This window comes from Neoarius graeffei, chromosome 11 (assembly GCF_027579695.1).
Source record: "Neoarius graeffei isolate fNeoGra1 chromosome 11, fNeoGra1.pri, whole genome shotgun sequence".
Lineage (NCBI taxonomy): Eukaryota > Metazoa > Chordata > Actinopteri > Siluriformes > Ariidae > Neoarius > Neoarius graeffei.
Genome location: NC_083579.1, coordinates 72,379,153 through 72,386,468, shown reverse-complemented (window position 1 = coordinate 72,386,468; position 7,316 = coordinate 72,379,153).

The window sequence follows — 7,316 nt, the reverse complement described above, 5'->3', positions numbered from 1 at the left end:
GGTTTCATACCAATAAACCACACAAACATGCAAAGTGTTTACGTGACTCATTTCTAACATCATATTAGCAGTGTTTTGTTTTGTATTTCATTTTATTAAAAGTGTAAATATAGTGCCATATCACTATATATATTTCTGTTTCAGAAAAGGTGCTCCAGCAGGTGACATGATGGTGTAGTGGTTAGCACTGTCACCTCACAGAAAGAAGGTTCTGGGTTTGAGCCCAGTGGTTGACGCAGGTCTTTCTGTGTAGAGTTTGCATGTTCTCCCCGTGTCTGCGTGGGTCCCCTCTGGGCGCTCTGGTTTCACCCACAGTCCAAAGGCATGCAGGTTAGGATAACTGGTTGCTCTAAATTGACTGTGAGTGTGAATTCACACCTAGTTTGTCTCTAGGTGTCAGCCCTGTGATGATCTGGTGACTTGTCTAGGGTGTCTCTTGCCCATAGTCAACATTAGATTACATAAAACTTTATTGATCCTTTTGGGAGGGTTCCCTCAGGGAAATTAAAATTCCAGCAGCATCATTACAGAATAAACAGAGAATAGAAAATAGAGAAAACTTATAGATAAATTAAATTAAATTAAGTATTTACAAATACAAATATAAAAAAGAACAAGATATGGGGTGAAAAAAAGTCCAGCAGGAGAGGTATTGCACATTTATATTGCACATTGTCCAGTGTTGCTTTTTGTCAGGCTCGGCTACTGCTCCTTCCCATCCTCTGTCCTCCTGTTACCGCTCCTCCCCCCCAGAGAGGAGTTGTACAGTCTGATGAAGTGAGGGACAAAGGAGTTTTTAAGTTTGTTAGTCCTGCACTTGGGAAGGAGCATTCTGTCACTGAACAGGCTCGTCTGGTTGCTGATGACGGTGTGCAGAGGGTGACTGGCATCATCCATGAGGTTCAGTAGTTTGTCCATAGTCCTCTTCTCTGCCACCATCACCAGAGAGTCCATGCCGACCACAGAGCCGGCCCGCCTGATCAGTTTGTCCAGCCTGGATGTGTCCTTCTTGGATGTGCTGCCCCCCCAGCACACCACGGTGTAAAACAGGACACTGGCGACCATGGACTGATAGAACATCCACAGGAGTTTCCTGCAGATGTTAAAGGACCGCAGCCTCCTCAGGAAGTATATCCTGCTCTGTCCCTTCCTGTACAAGTGGTTGGTGTTGCAAGTCCAGTCCAGCTTGCTGTCCAGCCACAGCCCGAGGTACTTGTAGGAATCCACAGCCTCCACCTCGACTCACTCGATTAGAACTGGTCGTGACCTTGGTCTAGGCCTCCCAAAGTCAATGACCATCTCCTTGGTCTTCGAGGTGATGAGCTGCAGATGGTTCCTGTTGCTCCAAATAGCAAAGTCTCTCACCAGGCTCCTATACTCCTCCTCTCTGTCGTCCCTGATACACCCCAGGATGGCTGTGTCATCGGCGAACTTCTGAATGTGACACAGCTCTGAGTTGTAACAGAAGTCTGCTGTGTACAGGGTGAAGAGAAGAGGGGCCAGCACCATGCCCTGGGATGCTCCGGTGCTGCTATTCACAGTGTCAGACGTGATGTCCTTCAGCCTGACGTACTGTGGCCTGTCGTTGAGGTAGCTGGAGATCCAGGTGACCAGGCAGGGGTCCACTCGCATCCTGTTCAGTTTGTCCTGAAGCATAAGGGGCTGGATGGTGTTGAAGGCACTCAAGAAGTCCAAGAAGAGGATCCTCACTGTGCCATTTCCCTTATCCAGATTCGAGTGGGCTCGGTGTAGCAGGTAGAGGATGGCATCTTCCACACCAACACCTGCCCAGTACGCAAACTGCAGACAGTCCTGGGCATGTTGCACCTGAGGTCTAAGGAGGCTGAGGAAGAGCCGCTCAAACGTCTTCATCATATGTGAAGTGAGTGCCACCAGTCAAGGTTCACATGTCAAGGTTCACATGGCAGTGCCTATGAATGGTGTATTTTTACACCGTTTCTGTGGGTGGAGTTATGATGTCACTGCATACATCACTGACCAGAATCTGAATAATCTTCTACAGTCTTTGTTCAGTCTGTAGTCTCATTATCAAGAACCACAATGATCAGTGTTTTAGTCTTTTTTCAGTCACTCTACTGGATTCAAGGTAATTAAAAATATCTGGGGAAAAATAATGATGATCTGTAATGATATAACTGCTACACATGCCTGTCAATCAAAATAGGGCAATAAACACCTGATACGTATTTGTGAAACGGAAACTTTTTTTGAAATAAACGTATTGTTTATTTACAGGAGTTGCAGGGATGAATGATGTCTTTCAGCCCAGTATACACTGGGTTAAACTGGGCCAATCAGCCACAATAAACTGCTCACACACCAAAGATGCATTTCATAATCAGATGTACTGGTATCGTCAGTATCGAGGAAAGAGCATGGAGCTCATCGTCTTCACTACCAGCTATAAAGATCCAGACTTTGGAACATTCAACCAAAGTAAATTTTCAGTCATTAAAACAGTTCCTGAGGAAGGATTCTTCACAGTGAAGGATGTGGATTATAATGACAGCGCTGTGTATTTCTGTGCTGTGAGTAAACACAGTGTTATAACCACAGGGCAGAGCTGTACAAAAACACACGGTGTGTCAGTCAGGAAGAAACAGAGACACCTAATGAGGGCTGAATAACATAAAAGCCATTGAGATAACAATGTCATGACATATAGAGCGGTGGCTACAATTATCGACAGTCCATAATTATCGACGCCTTTTCAGATTTACCAATAAAAAACTATTTTACAAAGCTGAATTTCAGTTACAACAGTTATTATTGGTTAATTAATCAACTGGAAGACCCTCCTCTCCCTTTGATCTTGTCATCTGATGACACAGCTCGTTACCTGAGATGGAATTTTTTTAGCACGATCAGCAATTTAAGGAAAACCCGGACGTTATCATCGCAGGTAAGCATGGTGGAAAGATCATGGACATGTTTTTACTGATCAGATTCACCGATATTTCATGATCTCCTTGACGAAACCTACTTTATTTCTTACTCTTTCATTTGACAGCCGCCATTTTGTATCTAAATGTGCGTTTGAGAAGTCACGTGAGGTGTCGATAAGAGTGACCACTTTCACCGGTGTCCACCATTATCGACACCCTGTGGAATTAAGTGACATTTACAACTGTTATGGATCGATCTTTGTGTAACATTGTTGAAGTACAGTAGATGAAGTACTTTAAAAAAATAAAAGTGTTGTGATTTATAATATGTTTTTTTCTGATTCATAACAGAACGACGGAATGTTTATAGAGTATTTGGAATCCGATTGCAATAAATAGAATTAGACCAGAATTAAATTCCAAGCATATAAAAAAAATTACATGCTTAAAATATTCAGATTTTTCTATTTTTTCAGAAAAAAAAAATATATATATATATGTTGCAGTTTGCTGTAAATATCTACCACATATTACAATATCAGTAGACATTTTCTATTTTGGTTCGAGGAAAGACCTGCGGCCTTTGACCTGGATTTCCATGTGGTTACAGTGTCGATTCCCTGTTGATATTTATTGTTAAACTACAAAACTAGAAATTAATACAAACAACAACGAACGATTAACAAAACATGATCTACGAAAAGACTTAGAAAGCGGGTAGAAAGTGGAACAAAAAGATTTTCTGGCGCAGGTTAAGGTGTCGATAATTATGGAACGATGTCACATGATCTGATACGCTAAGTAATCGGGAATCAATTCTTTTTTTCCCAGTGGAAGTTTGAGTAATTATTCATGCACAATTTACATATTGAAAGTCTTTTCTACTTTTGCAACGGAAAAAAGTTTAAGGTGTCGATTACTGTAGCCGCCGCTCTATTATTATGACACATATCATGATCAAGACTAGCAATACTGTTTTATTACTCCATATGCATTGTTATGATAACTTGTGAACGTTTGACATCATTCATGACACGCTTATGATACAGTTATGTTTTTGTCATAACAGGTTTAAAGGAAAAAGATGATACATTTTTAGCATGTGAACTTTATGGAAGGTAAATTTCTCATACATTTTAACTTTATTTAAGGTAAGTTTATCTCATAGTATTTATTTTTGTATGCATTTTTTTTATTTCTATTCAATGTTTCTTGTAAATTATTTTATTTTACAAGCTCACGACCCATCATAATGTACACAATAGTTTAGTTGTTGTTGTTGTTGTTGTTGTTTTCCGCTAAACTATTTCATTGACATTTGTAAATACACATTCCGTTCTGTCCCTGATGTCATGGACCGTGGGTCCAAAAGCTCAGAATAAAACTTCATAAATTTATGTGGAAACACGTTTTGATTGATTTCATCTGATTCTGTCATAGAAACAAACTTTGGATAAAGTATAAATTGTTAACATATGCCATGTGAATTCTGATATAAAAATGATTAATAAATCATTTCTCCTGTTATTTAATCTGCTCAGAATTTTACATTTGACAAAAATCTTATTCACATATGAGTAACATTAAAAAACACTATATACTATACTATCTATTTACAGTCGTGTTATTTATCAACCATCACTCATAGCCATGAACACATACCTCAGTGTTATTGCAAAAACAATATTTCTGGTTTAGTTTTGCTTTTCTTTTTTTTCTCCTTTTTTTTCAGGAAGTATCAGTAAAGGCCAGCTGTCAAAATTATTATAGATTTCACTTATTCTACTTTTACTCTCCATCATGCAATCCACTAGAGGACACACTTTCATTAGAAATGGCAATGTATCAAATAGATAAGAGTACTGGTACACCCCATACAGGAAGTAGAGGATGGATGACATGCTTCTACTCTCTTTTATTTTAATTTAGATTACACACGCAACCCAGAGCATCAACATGTGTACTGTTCTCATCATATTTCCTGCCACACTATTATTTCTAACAGGTGCATATCATACATGTCTTTCTATCGAACATCTTAGAAAATCTAATCCCCAAATGTTTTACTTTTTCATTTTAGCTACCTTGATTTCTCTCTTTTTCTCTCCACAGGTTCTGGTGTTTGTTCTGTCGTCCAGAATCCTCCTGATCTCATCAAAAAACAAGACGAGGTTGCTGAGATCAAATGTTCGCACACTGTCGCGAGCTATAATCAAATACTGTGGTACAAACACAGCAAGGAAACAGGATTTACACTCATGGGATCCATTTTCAATACTCTTCCAAAGCCAGAGGAAGAATTTGAAACCAAAATCAAGCTGAGTGGTGATGGGACCAAAGATGGCTCTTTGACCATAAACAGTCTTTCAGTGAATGACAGTGCTGTGTATTTCTGTGCAGCTTATTACACAGTGCTGTAGATCAGCTCACTTAATGACAAAAACCTTCATCTGATCCACGTTACCCCCAAACCAGAACACCTGCAGCTGTGGTTGTGGCCACAATAAACTGTTCAAACATCAAGGATGCAAACCGTAATCGGACTGGTATTGTCAACACCAAGGAGAGAGAATGGAGCTCAGAGTGCACACCATCACCGAGGACAATCCAGAATTCAACCAAGATCAACTTTCAGCCTTTCACAGTTAAAAATGTGGATTATAATGATGGCGCTGCGTATTTCTGTGTTATGAATAAAGACAATGTCATAATCACTCCCCCACATTTATTAATCTAGCGCAGAAAACAGTGCAGACTCGAATGTAGAAATCATTGCACTACAGGGTTCATGTGTGATTCTTGAAATGTTCATATCTCGCCAATCTCAGAGTAAGAACTTAAAACCATCATCATTTACATAATCACGCCCGTATATATTCTCAGTTTAGATGCCACGCCCCAAACTTTCAGATATGCAGAGGCGTAATACAGCCAAAAAGAGAAACTTCTCTACACTAGAAAAAGAATCTCTAACATCCATCCATCCATCCATCCATTATCCGAAACCGCTTATCCTGTACAGGGTCGCAGGCAAGCTGGAGCCTATCCCAGCTGACTATGGGCAAGAGGCGGGGTACACCCTGGACAAGCTGCCAGATCATCACAGGGCTGACACATAGAGACAAACGACAGTGGTGCCTGAAAGTTTGTGAACCCTTAAGAATTTTCTATATTTCCGCATAAATATAACCTAAAACATCATCAGATTTTCACACAAGTCCTAAAATTGGATAAGGAGAACCCAGTGAAACAAATGAGACAAAAATATTATACTTGGTCATTTATTTATTGAGGAAAATGATCCAATATTACATATCTGTGAGTGGCAAAAGTATGTGAACCTCTAGGATTAGCAGTTAATTTGAAGGTGAAATTAGAGTCAGGTGTTTTCAATCAATGGGATGACAATCAGGTGTGAGTGGGCACCCTGTTTTATTTAAAGAACAGGGAGCTATCAAAGTCTGATCTTCACAACACATGTTTGTGGAAGTGTATCATGGATGAACAAAGGAGATTTCTGAGGACCTCAGAAAAAGCGTTGTTGATGCTCATCAGGCTGGAAAAGGTTATACAACCATCTCTAAAGAGTTTGGACTCCACCAATCCACAGTCAGACAGATTGTGTACAAATGGAGGAAAATCAAGACCATTGTTACCCTCCCCAGGAGCGGTCGACCAACAAAGATCACTCCAAGAGCAAGGCATGTAACAGTCGGCGAGGTCACAAAGGACCCCAGGGTAACTTCTAAGCAACTGAAGGCCTCTCTCGCATTGGCTAATGCTAATGTTCATGAGTCCACCATCAGGAGAATATTTTTGTCTCATTTGTTTAACTGGGTTCTCTTTATCTATTTTTAGGACTTGTGTAAAAATCTGATGATGTTTTAGGTCATATTTATGCATAAATATAAATAATTCTAAAGGGTTCACAAACTTTCAAGCACCACTGTACATGAAGGTGTGAATTCACACTCACATTCACACCTACGGTCAATTTAGAGTCACCAGTTAACCTAACCTGCATGTCTTTGGACTGTGGGGGAAACCGGAGCTTCCAGAGGAAACCCATACAGACACGGTGAGAACATACAAACTCCACAGAGAAAGGCCCCTGTCAACCACTGGGCTCGAACCCAGAACCTTCTTGCTGTGAGGTGACAGTGCCACCCAATGGAGAATGAAATGGAGACGCCTAAATGGGGCACAATGACACAAAAATCACTCTTTTCAGGAGTCATGAACATTTACATTTCTAGAATCTAGACTCTTAGTTTGTAAGTCTGAATCACTAAGTTCTCAAATACAAAAGTTTAAAGCATCTACTAGAAGGAGCCGTTTCATTAGAAATGGTAATGTAAGAAATAGATAACGGAGTGGAGCGTCATGCAGGAGTCAAGAAGAAGAGAATGG